The sequence below is a fragment of the Pantherophis guttatus genome, chromosome 1 (genome assembly GCF_059756535.1).
Source record: "Pantherophis guttatus breed Tessera chromosome 1, ASM5975653v1, whole genome shotgun sequence".
Classification (NCBI taxonomy): Eukaryota; Metazoa; Chordata; class Lepidosauria; order Squamata; family Colubridae; genus Pantherophis; species Pantherophis guttatus.
The window spans coordinates 59,865,545-59,883,165 of NC_142063.1; the positions used below are offsets into that span (position 1 = coordinate 59,865,545).

Genomic DNA, 17,621 nt, shown 5'->3' on the forward strand with positions numbered 1-17,621 from the left:
AACTATCATCAAAATACGGGGGGGGGAGACCCAGGATTGGGCAACCTTATGATGTGCTCCAAATTAAGCAATTTTCATTCAGAAAAAGGTGTTGAGTTATTGTTACCTGAACAATTTGAGTTTTCAAGGCTTCTTTTTTATTTTATCAAATATAGTTATTCATCAGCTATGTGCAGCTAACAAGAGTAGTTAAACTTTGATTTGTATAGACTTACCAACTTTTTCTGACTTCTCGAAAAATATTGTGTAATCTTTCTCTCCTTCCTTCCCCTTTGTTCTTTTCCTTTTAAATATACACATACTATTCAATGTTTTAATTTGCTATATCTTTGTTTTAATTGGTTGGATCATAATTATCACGATCCCAATAAACCCTAGTAGGATAGCAGCAAGTATTAGACTAAATATAAGTTAATATAGCTTTACAGTGTCATAGTGTTTTATAAATCCTATTTATGTCCTTTTATAGTCATCTATCTTAATTATATATGCTTTCATGCCATGATTATAAATTAATTGTAATATATGTTCTGAATTGTAAGCCCAGACTTTTACTGAGATGGGGGGCTGTAGAAATTGAATAAACAACAAATAAAATTGTAATTTTACAGGTTTCTCCCAGAATTTAATCCCTGTCCTTTGTATTTTTCCATCATTATTTTTACACTGTTTTATTCTATCAATATAATTTTGTTTTATTTCTATTTTAGATAGCTTTTATGTACCATATTTTTCGGAGTATAAGACGCACCTTTTCCCCCCTAAAAGGGGGGGAAAATTTAGATGCGTCTTATATACCAAATGTAGCCCCGCCCACCCACTGGCCCCACCCTCTGCCTCCTAACAGTTTACCTCCTTACAGCAAGCAGCTAGAAAAAACAGCTCCTTTCAGCTTCAGCACAGCCTAATTAGCACAAGTTGATTGGATCGGCCTCCCGACTCTCAGCTGATTTGCTCTCAGCTGTTTTGCGCAGGGCTCTGCTGCTTGCTGCAAAGAGGTAAATTGCTGGAGCAGATTTTTTTTTCCTTGTGCTAATCAAGCTATGCTGAAAATGAAAATGAAAGTAAAGCAGGCTGTTTGCTATTTGCTGCAACAAGGCAAAATTGCTCAGAGGCAGAGGTAGAGGGAGATTTCTTTTTCTTCTTTTCCTCACCAAAAAAGTTAGGTGCGTCTTATCCTCTGGTGCGTCTTATACTCCGAAAAATACTGTAACTAGTTTCATGCTGGTCATGAACCAGAATAAAATAAAATAAAATAAAGAAGCATTTTGGATCCAGGTATTTGAAGAACCTCCTGTCAGCATACACAGCTATTCAGATTTTAATTCTGTCATTTCAGCTCTTCTCCAAATTATCCTCTCAGGTTACATATAGCAGTAGAGTAGGTGGTTACTAGGTCTTGGTGACTCTGGTGATGATAACCTAGCATCTTCTTAAAAATTTACTTAGATGTAAATAGAGACATATTTCATAAATAACTTGTAAATAAGAACCACAGATGTCCTGAATTTTCTGTTATAAGTTTTTCAAATTTGATCAAATGCCTAAAATCCTACAATTTTTCAAGTGATCTTTTTGTGGCCCTTAAATCCTGCCCTGTGAAACCTGACAGCAACTGAATTCCTGCCATTTTGAGATGTAAAACAAATGGAAACTCTAGTGTAAACTCTAAAACAGGCATATCATTGTTAAAAACAATAATCTCCAAGCCCTTCTGCTTAACCTTTTATAGGAAAAAAATGGGGATTTTTTTATTCTTGAGGTGTTTCTGAATTTCAGATTTCAGTACTTAACTCTGAGACTACAGTAAATCCCTACTTGAATCCAAAATGCTCACTAAGGCAATAATGAAGCTATTGTAAACAAACAATAAATGCTTATTTGTGGCCCACCAATTCTATCTACATTCTGGGATTCCAGAAAAAAGACTGGGGCTGTATGCTTCCTCCGGCCATCTTGTTATATACAAATGACAATGGATGAGCCAAAACCTTATAAGCCAAAACCTTATCAAATGGGCCTTAGGAAATCTGAGTAACAACAAAGCTAGTGGAGGTGACAGTATTCCAGCTGAGCTATTCAAAATCTTAAAGACGATGCAGTAAATGTGCTACGCTCAATTTGCCAGCAAATTTGGAATACTCAACAGTGGCCACAGGATTGGAAAAGGTCAGTTTACATTCCAATTCCAAAGAAAGGCAATGCCAAAGAATGTTCAAACTATCCCACCATTGGGCTCATTTCACATGCTAGTAAATTTATGCTTAAAAAACTACAAACTAGGCTCTAGCAGTATGTGGATTGAGAACTACCAGAAGTACAGGCAGGATTTCGAAGAGGCAGAGCAACTAGAGATCAAATTGCCAACTTATTATTATTATTATTATTATTATTATTATTATTATTATTATTATTTATTCAATTTATATACCACCCTTCTCCTATTGGACTCACGGCGGTGCACAGCCAAGGATAAAAACATACCAATACAAAATTTAAAATCAATTAAAAGAATTATACAGCTTTGGCCCACAATTTAAAACAATCCAATTAAAACCCAATTTACACTTAAAAAGCTAAAAAGCTAAAAAGAGCTAAAAGGGGGAGGGGGTTAACAGTTAACAAATTTCATCTTATAGATTTGTACAACAAGCTGAACTATAAGTACAGTATTTATAGCCCATGTGGGCTAGGTTCTTATTGGTTTTTAATTGTATATGTAGAATGAACACACCATTAGTGGGCAGATATCATACTGATTCCCTGGCATCATCCAATCCTAAATGGAAATCTCAGGGGTGATACTTAGACATTTCCATTCAATAATTATATTTATATATGGAAAAAAACCCTATCCATGGGATTAACTGTTTTGTCAAACAAGACCATATACTTGTATCTGGCTTCTTACGCAAATACTGTGCTAGGTTTCTGTTGCTACAGTCCTCAGTTGTTACCTCTACACCAGTCACAAAATAAAATACAAAATAATAATAGCAATGGTAACTGCAACAAGATGCTCATACAATTGGAACCAATTAGGATCTCCCTGTGGCAGTGATGATGTTCTCTCCATTTCTAGATGTGTAATGACAAAAGAAATAAGTTATGTAACCAAGATGAACAAAAATAATTTTCTGTACAAGATTTTGACAATTTCTGAGATATGTTGACATCCATGTAGAATAATGTTTAGAATAATATCACCTAATTATATCTTGTTTCCAAATGACACTGGTGAAGCATCTGGTTTAGTTTTACTTCAAACATGTCATCTATTCCCCAAAATTAGACAGTAAAGGCTGCTTAAAAAGTTCTTGTGCAGATATCACAATACAGATTGTTACATTAAAATATAAAACAAATATTATGTTTAAATATCCCATTTCTGAGTGGTGAGAAATGTCATAACGGGCAAAAGATTCTCCAGAATCCAAGTTCCTCAAGAGGAAGTCACTGGAGACTGAGGGGTACATTATCTGTATATATATATATATATATAAAAACATAAAAAAGAAGCATTAGCCATTTACCAAATATTAATCATAATAATATGTGCTTCATCCAATTTGGTGATACTATGGTTAAATTGGCAATCAATACCATTGTTGTAAAACTCATTCATTTGAAGATCAAAAATGTTATCATATGATCACCATAATGGTCAGGAAAAGAATGGGCTTGCAGAAGCTTATAACCACATTCAAATGGGAATAATCAGCCTGATTTTCTTCTATAAATGGATTTCAATAAAGGTCTACTCTACGAATGTTTGGGATTCTGTAGAAGTGCTAGGAAACGTCACGTGTCCTATGGGCTGCCCATTTTTGCCCCATACCACTTTCCTAAGAATAAGGCCCATAGAATTCAATTAACCTAACTTCAGAAGACATGAAAAGGAGCTCAATTACACGTATCAGTCCCATGGAGATGCAGGAATGGGTAGAAAGAAATCTGTGGAAATCAGGGGAAATCTCACTTCTTAAATCAAGATAAATGGAGAGTGAAAAGGACAGAGCCACAGAGTAAAAAATAAGAGTAGTGTGATATAATGGTTAAGGTGCTGGTCCTCCTTAAGGTTCTCCTCCTCTCCTCCTCTCCTCCTCTCTCAGTCATGGAAGCAGTTGGCTGACCTTTGACTCCTTTTCAGACCTAATCAGTGTTGCTCTGCAACTGGTTGATAATCAAAATCCTTCATTTTGTCTTGCACTGAAAGCTTTGCTTGAAGAACTAATGAGCACAGTGTGCAAAACACAATCGGACTCTGCAACCATGTGTGGCAATGGCTAACAACAACAGTGCCAGCTGCTGTACTGTAGAGAGTAAGGAAGATTACCTTGATGGAATATGCAGCCCTGTTACCAAAGCAACAAGGGGAAAAACATATCTTAAGCCCACAACAAACAGAAAATATGCTAAAGAGCCTCAGACCGATACTTTCCTAATTCACAAGAGTTTAAGAAGGGGGAGGAGGTACAACATGAGTAGACTTGCAAGTTTCTGTTATTAAAACCCTTCTCCATAAAAATAATTTTAGCCTTTCTGCAGAGTTGCTTCCTGCTCTGGTCTACCGGTAGAACTGACATGAAATGCCTGGACTGAAGCTAGGCTGGAAACAGTGAGACAGGCTTCTGCAACTTTTCAAGAAAAAGAACAGAAGCTTTAAAAGATTTTCTTGACTCTCCCTCAACCTTCTTCTCTGGAATATGGGGATCCAATGGTAATAGACAAGCCTGATTTGAGTTCAGATCTTGACACCCTGGTTCTGCGTTTTTCCTTTATTAGACAACTTTATTAGACTTCTGCAGTTGGAGGGTGTCCACACAGAAGGAAGAGGGCTGGTCATTTAGACATCACTATGTTGGTTTTAATAGCCAGTCTTTTCAGTTATTCTCAGCCTGCAGCTTTGGTGACCAGAGTCAAATTATAAAAAGTTAGGGCCACTGATAACCCCGAAGCCTCTTTTCATGTGTTCCATCAAAAAAACTAATGATATTTCTTTGTATTTTAAACCCAGTTCTTGCATTTTTATTTGGAGAGGCAACCATTGCTATTCTGTCTAAACTTAAGAGAGAATTTGGCCAAAATGTTGGTTATTCATATAGTTTAATTTGTTTGGAGAAGTTCTGAAGACTATTAATGTGCATATTTTGTATTAATTTCACTCTCCATTTTTTTTTCACAGCCTGGAAACTGTTTGTTTCTCAAGAGCAATCCTACCTTTTACTTGATTTATGTAGTAAACAGATCAATTAAATGGCTCCTCTTATCACTTCTTTTTCAGTTCCAACTTGGCTGTTTTCTACCTCTATGCTTCAAAGCAGGCACATTTGCTTTGCTGAAAACTGAACAGACAACTGAAAACAAAATCAATTTTAAAATGTCACTATTTAAACAGGAGAAGACAGGTTGACAATATTGCACAGGTGGAAATGACCATATCTCTATATGAAAATTATTTCACAACAGGTTATTCCTAGAGCAAGAAGTGTCATAGAATTACACCCTGCTGGAACCTACTGGTAAAATAATGTAGATTACATTCCAATTAATTTGGAATATTTAGAAGACAATCATTCTGTAATTATATTCTGGTATTCTATATCAGTTAGGCAAACTGTACAGTTAAGTAGCAATCAATTCTGCTGCCATCCAAATTAAAATTGAAACAAAAATGTAATATAGTGCAAACTCTTCCAACTTTGTGTCTTCTGGACATTTTGGGATAAAATTCTCAGAATGCTTAGGCTTTAACCATTTTGACAAGAAAATCTGGAAGTCACAATCCCAGTTTGCCTTGGAGTGTGCCCACTGAGGAAAGCTATTGAAGAACACTTTAGACTGAAATCTATAGAGAGTAACTGTATTTTTGGTGACTGGAAACCTCTTCTGGGCTGTTTGCTAAAACAATTTAAAAATGTGATTTATGGGTTTGATAATTGGAAAGTGAAGACTAAGGAAAGAAGGAAATTATGTTGTAACCTAAGAAAGAGAAGGTTTCTAAGAAAGAGAAGATAAATATACATGTACTTGTAGAACTGCTGTTAAGAAGATCAGAAACTGTCTTTTCTTTAATTTTTTTCAATCTTTCTTTTCTTTCTCTTCTTTGTATCTTTATGTATGTATGTATGTATCTTTGTATCTTTTTTCACTTACTAATTACTTTCCTTACTTACTTACTTTCAATTTCACACATATAAATATATAAGATATGATTTGTTTGCCTTAACACATTAATTAAAACCATAGGAGAACAGCATGCTACTTTTAGTTGATTTGAAAATAAAGAAATGTCAGCTTCTTCAAACAGCTTGCATTTTCTTCGGTTTTAGGAATAAATCCTATTTTCAGTGCAAGCTAGGATCTTTATTTTAGAAAACGTTGAGGGTAGGCTATGTGTATTTCCAAGCAGAATGCAGGCAACATTATACTAGTTTGCTAAATAGTCATACAATTGGGTTTTGTTGTTTTTGTAGGTTGCTTTGTTTTATATTAGAGTGAAAATTATCAAGCAAAAATAAAAATAATACAATTGTAGTAAAATAAAAGGTACACATAAAAGTAATTAACATGAATTTAAAAAGAGCCATATTAATACGTATTTATCTCAGTCCTTTAAGGCAGGGATCTTCAAATTCAACAGCTTTAAGACAAGTGGACTTCAATTCCCATGCCTTCAGCTTCCCATGCTGGCTGGGGAACTCTGGGAGTTGAAGTCCACAAGTCTTAAAATTGCCAAGTTTGGAGACCCTTGCTCTAATACATGGCTATCAAACTCCCAGCCTGCGGCCTAGATGAGTCATGCATTGGCCACGCCCACGCCCGGTTTAGTAAAGGGGAAAAAAGCACGTGATGCCGCCATGACAACGTGAGTTTGACACCCCTGCTCTAATGCATCATTAAATCTACTTTAGCAACCAGGCTTGACAATGAAGATACTGAAATGGTGCAAAGTTTTTGCCCTTTAAAAACAACCCAGAGTAAAGGAATCAATAGTCAAGGAATATACTGCAGACTAGTGTATGGTAAAGGTAAAGGTTTTCCTCGCACATATGTGCTAGTCATTCCCGACTCTAGCGGGTGGTACTCATCTCTGTTTCAAAGCCAAAGAGCCAGCACTGTCCGAAGACGTCTCCATGGTCATGTGGCCGACCTGACTAAATGCCAAAGGTGCACGGAACACTGTTACCTTCCCACCAAAGGTGGTCCCTATTTTTCTACTTGCATTTTTTAAGTGCTTTCGAACTGCTAGGTTGACAGAAGCTGGGACAAGTAATGGGAGCTCACACCATTACGTAGCACTAGGGATTCGAACCACTGAACTGCCGACCTTTCAATCGACAAGCTCAGCGTCTTAGCCACTGAGCCACCATGTCCCTTTTTTTAGTGTATGGTAGGTACCAATAAAGTCTTTAGAAAAAAATATGATATGTCGTGAACCTTACAAAGAAGACAAACAAAATAGAAAAAGAGTGTTGATGCTTTTAGACTTTAGTTCTGGGAAAGACACCTGAGGATTTTATGGATAGCCAAGAAGCAAATCATAGGGGGAAAAAATCAATGAAAGAATTCTAATTCAGGGCACAAATGACCAAACTCAGATTATTGTATTCTGAACACATTATGCTTTCGTTTTTCCTAAACATCTTTTTCTAAACTCAAGTTGCTATCTTGTTTTTTTTTTTTTTAAAGTAACAATATCTTCTTTTCCTTCCTTGTGGTTGGGTAGAATTATATGTTTTCAACTGGTAGCAGTGTAAAATGTGTGTCCATTTTAGCCCTAGGTGTTGATATTGAATAAATAATATCTTCTAGCAAATGTTTCTGGCAGGTCAAAGTGATTTTATTTATAGTTATCTTTTATCCAATTGTCATCCAGAAATGATATTTATCAACATAAATTAGATTACTCATTTCGCTAAAGTTAAGCAAATTAAGACGTAAGGCAGCCTATTTTGCATTTTGTATTTTCTTTTGTGTTAATGATGGCAATGAAGCTAATTAGTCCATCAAAGGGCAGTTTTCATAGTTTCAATAAAAAGCTTCTTTTCAAACTTAATACATGAAACATGAAAATAAAAATATGGAATGTAAATGCAGTTCTCAGTTCATTCAAATGTGGATGGGCAAGAATAGAAGGCACTGATGTACAGAATATAACTTAATGAATTGGGACTCACCAGATGCAGCAAGTAGGTGTTAGAGAAAAGGGGTTTTTAAATCTTAAAGAATAAAAAAGATTGGCAAGATGCATCTCATCATGGCTCATACCAGAGATCAAAAAACTTCCTTTTTCTGCCTGGGGGGCAGGCAGATTGCTCTGGAGGCCAAGGAGCACAGCGGTCATTGGACAGCCCTGATTTACCACAGCAAGGGGTGCTGATGGCTGCCTCCCTCTTCCTGGGACTGCTGTTGAGGCTCAAGCCTGGCAATTTGCCTGTCTGTTTACTGGTTGCCTGTACAGGTAGCCCTCAATTTACGACCACAATTGAGCCCAACATTTCTGTTGCTAAGTGAAATATTTGTCAAGTGAATTTTGCCCCATTTTACGACCTTTTTTGCCACAGTTGCTAAGTGAATCACTGCAGTCGTTAAGTTAGTAACATGGTTGTTAAGTGCATCTGGCTTCCCCATTGACTTTGCTTCTCAGAAGGCCACCAAAGGTGATCACATGACCTTAGGACACTGCAACCATTGTAAGTATGAGTCAGTTGTCAAGCAACTGAATGTTGATCACATGACTAGGGGAATGCTGCAACAGTTGTAAATGTGAAAAATGATCATATCATTTTTATCAATGAGGTTATAACTTTGAACGGTCACTAAATGAGCTGTTGTAAGTTGAGGACTACCTGTATTGTAGGTCAAGACATTCAATTCTTTTTCTCCCTTCACTTTAGCTCTGGTCTGCCCAGGATGCTTTTATAAAAACAAGCTCTATCTGTATTTTAATACTAGCCATATTCATATCACATTTGATTTCATTTACAGATTAGTATTTAATAAGCCACAAAGCTTTGCTTTTCCACACCATCTTCAATTGGTACTTTTCATTCAACAGATTCCTGAGAAGCAATGAAAACTTTTGTCCTGCTGCTTGAACTGATCATACCAGTTGACCATTTGTGTAACGTTCCCAATTTTTCATATATTTGGAAGGGTCATGGAGAAAGAACAGATTGTTCTCTCAGAATGTCATCGTGTTTGTGTGCTTCTCTGAGTTAGTTAGGTTTTATACCTCCTACCTTCTTTTTACGTCTTCACCAACTGTGTTCTAGTTATTTTTGACTTGGTTATATGCTGATCTCTCTCACACATACACACATACACAAGACACACACACAGACATGTCCTTACACACACACTCACAAATAACATGTGACTAATATTCTTTCTTCCTAAATAAATAAATAAATAGATAGAAGAAAAGAGTTTGGGAATGTGGAGAAATTAACTTCACTGGACTCTAAATGATAGAATAGAATAACAGAGTTGGAAGGCACCTTGGAGGTCTTCTAGTCCAACCCCCTTCCTAGGCAGGAAACCCTACACCACTTCAGACAAATGGTTATCCAACATCTTCTTTAAAACTTCTCGTGTTGGAGCATTCACAACTTCTGGAGGCAAATTTTTCCACTGATTAATTGTTCTAACTGTCAGGAAATTTCTCATTAGTTCTACGTTGCTTCTCTCCTTCATTAGTTTCCATCCATTGCTTCTTGTCCTGCCCTCAGGTCCTTTGGAGAATAGCTTGACTCCCTCTTCTTTGTGGCAGCCCCTGAGATATTGGAACACTGCTAGCATATCTCCCCAGTCCTTCTTTTCATTAAACTCATTGATCCATGGGTATTTCTGTACATGAATCCTAATCATAAAATAAAAGAGGACTTCCTATATCCCTAGCAGAACAGCCATATAGGCAGCTTTTTCTGAGGGCAATCAGACAGATGTGAACATTTCTCAGTAAAGAATGTTTATTGCTTATTGCTTATTGCTGATTGTTATTTTTACCTTGGTTGTTTTTTTGTAAGCCAGTCAGAGTTATATTATTCAAGTTGGGCAGCCATACAAATTCTTTCAATAAGTATATAAAGTGAACCTCTCTCACACACAAACTCAATGATCAGGGAGAAGTCTCTTTATGGCTATTTTCACATCTGTGAGCTTTCCTCCCAGCTGGCATTTTGAAATGACAAAATGATAGAGCAAAAGCACTATTCTTAGTTCTATTAAAAGAAACAATGGGTAGATCTTGCAAAAGATACTGTCTTAGAGTTCCATCCATGACTGTCTCTTGGCAAATATAGCATTACTAGCATGGACATTTATCGTCTCTCATGTTTGCTTCTGAGACTCGTATGTTTCTGGAATAGTGCAAACATTTTCAATTTGGGCAATCCATTTTTTTAAAGAAGAGAAAAGGAAGACAGTGTAGAAACAGATTCGTCCAGTGCTTTACTGGATCGTGACTATATTGGTCTATTAGTATTAACAGAACAAGTGATTATTATTAGGACTAACAAAAAGGCTACAAAAAGGATTTTAATCCAGATTCTGGATGTTATTTTTAAACCGGAAGAAGACAGGAGAGTGTGAGCATAGTTGAAAAGCTGCAGCCTACTTGCAGCAATATAGGAAAGAAAGTTTTATAATTAAAATAGAAACATCATGACTCATGAGATGGTAGGTGTAGCAAAATGGATCGTAATCAGTGAGTAGGAGAAGGAGGAGTCAATGCCTTATATGGCAAAGACGAACGTGGAAAGAACAGAAGCCAGAGGCTTTCTACTAAGATAAGCAAGTTATGGTTGCTCATCCAAATGTCTCAGCTGTTTTACAAGACAGAGATATGCAATGGGATTATGGCATTTGTGTGGAAAGGGACAGTGTCATAAGCATAGCAAGGCCCTGAAATTCTCCCAATCAACTAATCAGGTCCAAAACTGAGTCTGTGAGTAATGACCAAGAGATCACAATTTGTACCAACAGTACAAATCACAATTTTCAGCAAACATTATGATATATATAATTTACTGTTTCCTTATTTCTTGACTACTTGCTCTACATACATATTGCCTTCTGTCAGATGTAAATGCCTTATTCTCTAATGTGTAAATAATGTATATATGGGATATCGGGGGTTAACTTATTCTTTGTTTCCTAATGTATTCATAATTCACCACTCCCATCCTTGACTCCGCCCTTTGTATATATAAGGAGCCACCCTCACCATTTTCCTTGCTTCTATCTGTGAATATTCAGTGAATATAGAATGCCTGTTATGATTAAAGAGAAATATATTTAAACCTCTAATCATTATTATCATTATTGAGTCTGATCCTAAAAATATTGCAACAAACTGGTAGCAGAGGATGGTTAATTGACTCAATAAATAATTAAAAATGTCTAAGAAAGATAGGCCCAACACCAGGGCCTACAGCAAAGAAATAGAAACTGAACAAGAAATAATCAACGACTCCACAAATGCGATTTCGAGAGAATCCGAAGAGTACACCACAGAAGAAGAAGAACTAATAAATGAAAATAATGACCAGGAGGAAATCGAAATAGAAAATAACGAACTCAGGTCAGAAATATTAAAGCTATTAAAAAGCCAGAAGAATGATGAAAGTCTCATCGCGAATCTCCAAGAAATGCTGAAAAACAGCGGAGCAGCGAGAGAGAAAAACATCGTCAAAGAGAAACACAAAGACCAAAAAACTGTGAGTGATATGACTACAGAGAAAGTCATTATGAAAAAGAAAAGATGTGATACCGCGCGAAATTTTGAATGGCAGCCATCTTGGTTTCAACAAGCCTCCAAAGGGAGCGAAGCAGAGCCAATCAAAATGCTCAGTTCAAAATTTCTGGCGCGAAAAACGTTATCAGACAACGAAAGTGAAAAGGAAGATTCGAAATCTCCAGAAGAACCCGAATCAGAAAGCGAAGACGATTTAACCAAATCCCAAATAAAATCAGCAATGAAGACGCTTTTTGCTGCATTTGGGCCAAAATTAAAAATTTCCAAAGCGCCAACGAAGAAGCGAGAGAGCAAGCCGATACCTCAAGACCTACACGCTCCCATCCTGACTTCGAGAGCGACGACGCCCGAGCCCAGAGAGCCATGCCGATTCCGCCCCACGCCGCAGACCGGATCAAATATCAACGCACACAAGAGAAAGAGAAGAACAGTCGCTGCCATCAGAACTCCTAAAACCGAGCCAGAGACCGACTCGTCTGAAGAGGAGCAGAGCGAACGAGCTGAAATGGAGAGAACCTTCCACGACGATGCCGAAGAAGAAATGAGCAACGCGCATGTGCGAAACCACGTAGACGGTCCGGAAAGACTTGAACTGGCCAGAGAACCACGCAGACTCGTTGCGAGCATCCCCATGCCGTTTTGCAATTTCCTGCACTTGCGAGATCACGGACTACCTCAGGTTGTAAGTAATGGACAAAATAATGTGGGAAATTTACCCAATGACTTCCCAAAACTTAGAGTTGATGGCATTAATTTGCAAGAGTGGTATCAACAGCTCCAGGTTGTCTTTATGAAAGAAAATTTACTATTCTTTATCACTAGTCCTCCAAGAAGACCTTGGACTTTAAAAATAGATTGTTTACATCATAGAGCATTCTTCTTAATAATATCTAGCGTATCTCCTGCAATGTATCATAGTATCAAACCAAACCTAACTGTCTCAGAAATAATTCAATGCATGTTTAATCTGTTTCACAGCGACAGTGTAGCTACCACTACAAGAATGTCTAAGGATTTCTTTTCTTCTAGAGTAAAACCAGGGGTTTCCATAAGTGAGCATTTGATATCTCTAAACAAAATAAGAGCTGAGCTGCATCTGAGGGGGGAAGTGATTTCAGATCAAACAATGAAAAGTGTTATTATCAATTCACTTGATTCATCATGGGATAGTTTTATGTCACACTTAGACACCATCAATCTAGGATATTTATCCATAGAGAGTCTATCTAACAAATTGATAGCTGAAGACAATTCAAGAAAAAATCGTTCTAGCAATCACACAGAACACAAATCTTTTAGGAAGGTAGCTTTCCAAGAAAAATACAATGAAACTTTTAAATGCCACAATTGTGGGTCCAGGGAACACAATAGAAGAGACTGTCCCAAAATATCAAAGGAGAGACATAGGCCAGAATATAGAAGCAGATACAATTATAGACAGTCTTCCACAGATAGGTATAAATATAGAAGCCCACCAAATTACAGAGAAAGTAGAGGGGGTAGAGAAAATTCAAAAGAGAGAAAATCTGGTTCACTGAATGGACTAAATAAACAAGACAGCACTAAAACACAACAAAATGAGAACAATAATTGGCTTATCGATTCTGGGGCAACCAATCACACCACTAATAACAAAAATATTCTGTCTTCATTTACAGAAGATAAGTTTGTAATAAAGGTAGCTAATCAAGAAAAGGTTCAAGTATTAGGCAGAGGAAACATAACATTGCCTGGTCTAGGAAAAATAGAGGGGGTATTGTTAATTCCTGAAATACCTCATAACATACTAAGTGTCATAAAACTAAGTAGAGATTCTGATATCAATATAGTTTTCTCAAAGGGGAAAGCAACTTTAGAGAAGGACAAAACAAATGTAGGTACTGTAATGATTAAAGGAGGCCTACCCTATCTGGTAACAAAAGAAAGATGGTTACATAACATTGACTCAAATATGGAAGATTGTATTGAGGCAGATGATGAAAATGTTAGTAACAGTGACAATGATGAATGTGAAATATCTCATGATCACACAAATACACCCAAAGAGAAGAAACCAAGAATAGGTAAACCAATTCATGATGAGTGTGCTCACATCTTACATAGGAAGTTAGGACATGCAAGTTTTCCTGTAGTACAAAAAATGACTGAACACGCAGAAGGTGTCAAAATAAAAAATTGTGAAAATTATTTGGAATGCTCAGTATGTAAATCCACTAAACTAAAAACTAGTCCCAGACCAAAAAAATCCAACAGAACAACTAACAAAATTTTTGACTTAGTACATATGGACTTAGTTGGTCCATTAACTCCATCAATCACTTATAGAAAACGTTACTTCCTAACAATAGTAGATGACTACAGTCGCTATGGTTTTGTTTACACATTAAAACACAAGGATGAAACCTTTCAGAAATTTAAGGAATTCTACAAACGCATAGAAACACAACATAATATCAGAATAAAACAAATTATGACAGATAGGGGATGTGAATTCATGTCTAAAGAATTCTCCCAATGGTTAAAGGATAGAGGAATGCTACATTTCACATCTAGTCCATTTTCTGCATTCCAAAACGGGATTGCAGAGAGAAAGAATTCCACACTACAAACCATGATTAGGTGCACATTAGAGGATGCTGGTTTAGGCAAACAATTTTGGTCAGAAGCCTTACATTATTCAAATTACACTCAAAATAGAACCTGGTCCAGTATTGTGAATAAAACACCATATGAGGTGATGTATAATAGGAAACCAAAATTGGCACACATGCACATATTTGGAGTCACTGCAGACGTACACATACCTAAGCAGTTGAGAAGAAAGGGAGAAAACGTATCCAGAAGATTAAGATTTATGGGATATGAAACTGGCACCAAAGGGTACAGATTCATTGATAATAATAACAAATTTATAGTCTCCAGAACAGCTGTGTTCCATGAACAAGCCAATTGGTCTAAATTACATCTTAATGAAATATTTCCAGATAAATGCAAAGATACAAAATCTTGTGAGGAAGGAACAATAGAAAATCAAAATATCAACAAAAATACAAACAAAACCAAAACTTGGACAAATAGTCAGCACAAAATAAAGACAGACACATTAACTAAAAAGGAAGCAAGATATTTGCATGACAACCATAGCAAACCTGAAAGAGCTATTAGAAACAATAGAAATCAAATACCAGGTAAATACAGAGATTACATAATGCATATGGGTGGTGAACAGATAACACCTAATACATATGAGGAAGTATTAAAACTCCCTTATGAAGAAAAAGAAAAATGGGAATTAGCTATGAAAAAAGAGATGGAAAGTTTGCAAGGATTAAATGTATTCACTCCTGCGACTGCACCTAAAGATAAAACAATCATAGGTACTAGGTGGATTTATAAAATTAAAAATCTAGAAGGAGGCAATACTCTATACAAAGCCAGATTAGTTGCACAAGGTTATGCACAAAAATATCCGGAGGACTATACTGACACATACTCTCCCACAGTGAGAACAGAGAGTGTTAAAACAGCTCTGGTAGTGGCATCTGCACTCAATCTTGATGTATTTCAATATGACATACAGACTGCGTACTTACACGCAAAACTAGATAAGGAAATATATGTAAGGGCACCACACAGTCAATACACTAATAAGAATGAAATCTGGCTATTGAACAAGAGTCTATACGGATTAAAACAATCTGGCAAAAGATGGTATGATTGTTTGGTAAAAGTACTTAAGACCATGGATTTTAACGCTACCACCGCTGATAACTGTTTCTTTGTAAAAAAAAGTGATGATCACATTGAATTCGTGTTAATTTATGTAGATGATATTTTATATATAGGAAAACACAAGGAGAGAAGAGAAACCTTTGTAAATAAGCTAAACGAACATTTTTCGTTGAAATCTCTAGGTAAAGTAAACAAATACCTTGGCGTACAAATTAACAAAACTAGAAGGGGATTCAAACTTACTCAGAAAGATAAGATTATTGAACTTCTAACCAAATGCAATTTAAACAATGCCAAACCATGTGACACTCCTATGCAAACTGATTTCCTTAGAAACAATGATGAGTCTTCCCCTGAATTCAAAGATAATACATTTTATAGATCAGTCATAGGTTCACTTCTTTATATATCTAATTGGACCAGGCCAGATATTGCATTACCTCTCAATCTATTGTCAAGACATGTTAGTAAACCAACTATGTACCATTGGGAAGCTGTCAAAAGAATTCTAAGATATCTAAAAAGTACATTAGACTTTTGTTTAGTATTAGAACCTAGTAATGACAAAGAACCAAAACTTACTTGTTACGCAGATGCGGATTGGGCTGGAGATATATCATGCAGAAAGAGCACTTCTGGTTATATTTTTCTATTAAATAACTGTCCAGTTTACTGGTACACTGGTAAACAAGAACTGGTAGCCACTTCAACCACAGAAGCGGAATATGTTTGTTTATCCAAAGCTGCAAATAACCTTGTATGGTTTAATGATTTGATTTCAGATGTCTGGAGAAAACCTGCTTTACCTTTTGTTATGCATGAAGATAATAAAGCAGCCATTGAAATATCCAGATCCGATGCCATTGGACAAAGATCCAGGCATATAGATATAAAGTTTAAACATGTGAGACAATTGTCTCAAGATGGATTTATCAAAGCAGTACATTGTGATACCTCTGAACAATTAGCTGACATATTAACGAAGCCTTTACCTTCTAAACAGCACAAATATTTAACTTCAAAATTATATGTCTTATATTGTCCTGAATCTGAATGTAATTGGTGTTGTATAGCGAACCGGCATTTAGAGGGGGATTTGTCAGATGTAAATGCCTTATTCTCTAATGTGTAAATAATGTATATATGGGATATCGGGGGTTAACTTATTCTTTGTTTCCTAATGTATTCATAATTCACCACTCCCATCCTTGACTCCGCCCTTTGTATATATAAGGAGCCACCCTCACCATTTTCCTTGCTTCTATCTGTGAATATTCAGTGAATATAGAATGCCTGTTATGATTAAAGAGAAATATATTTAAACCTCTAATCATTATTATCATTATTGAGTCTGATCCTAAAAATATTGCAACACCTTCATTGTAATGTGATGCACCATTTTGAATTGTTGCTTTACTGTGTATGATAATGTACAATAACTCTCTTCTTGGATACAGATTTTTTTTTTAAACCATCAGAAAGCAGGATTTTAGCTGGCCAAAACATTCAGGATGGATTGTCAAGATTGATGAGCATTAGGAAAAAAAGAATGAGGGATGGTTTGCTGATGGTTTAATGATGAATAAATCTTACAGTAGAAAAGGCCAAATACACAGAATTTTACACTGGAGAGAGAAGCTGACAAATGTATCCTATGATGCTATTGTACTGTTGTACCAGGAGAAACAACAACATAGATAATTTGTTTTTTATTTATTCTGCCACCTTGTCACATATTTAGGTACACTTAATGCAAACTTAAAAAGGGCCTTATCACAGTGCCTTTTCAAAGCATAACAGGGAAAAAGTGAGACTGAAAAAAGGTACAATTTCAGTATCTTATGCAGCAAATTCATTGAAATTAAACTCCTCCATAAGACCTCAACTACTCAGTTAAGTGCAAGAAATTATATTTTTGGAGAAAGAGGCAAAATCTGTGTGGGGATTTATATCTTTTCACTCTACATGAGTGAATACATTGCATTAGCCCTTTCAGAGGGTTGGATACTGTCAGGTTAATCAAGGAAAGAACCAACCTAGAAATAAGGAGAAATTTCCTGATAGTTAGAACAATTAATCAGTGGAACAGCTTGCCCCTAGAAGTTACGGGTTTTCCATCACTGGAAGG

General features: G+C 36.2%; 1 long non-coding RNA gene across 1 annotated transcript; it reads left to right on the forward strand.

The window, feature by feature from the left end:
• The first annotated feature begins 4,344 nt into the window (after positions 1–4,344).
• On the forward strand, positions 4,345–5,259 carry LOC117666114 (uncharacterized). Its single transcript, XR_004591627.3, has 2 exons — positions 4,345–4,720; positions 5,186–5,259. It is a non-coding gene; the product is annotated as an uncharacterized LOC117666114 (long non-coding RNA).
• Positions 5,260–17,621: the final 12,362 nt, after the last annotated feature.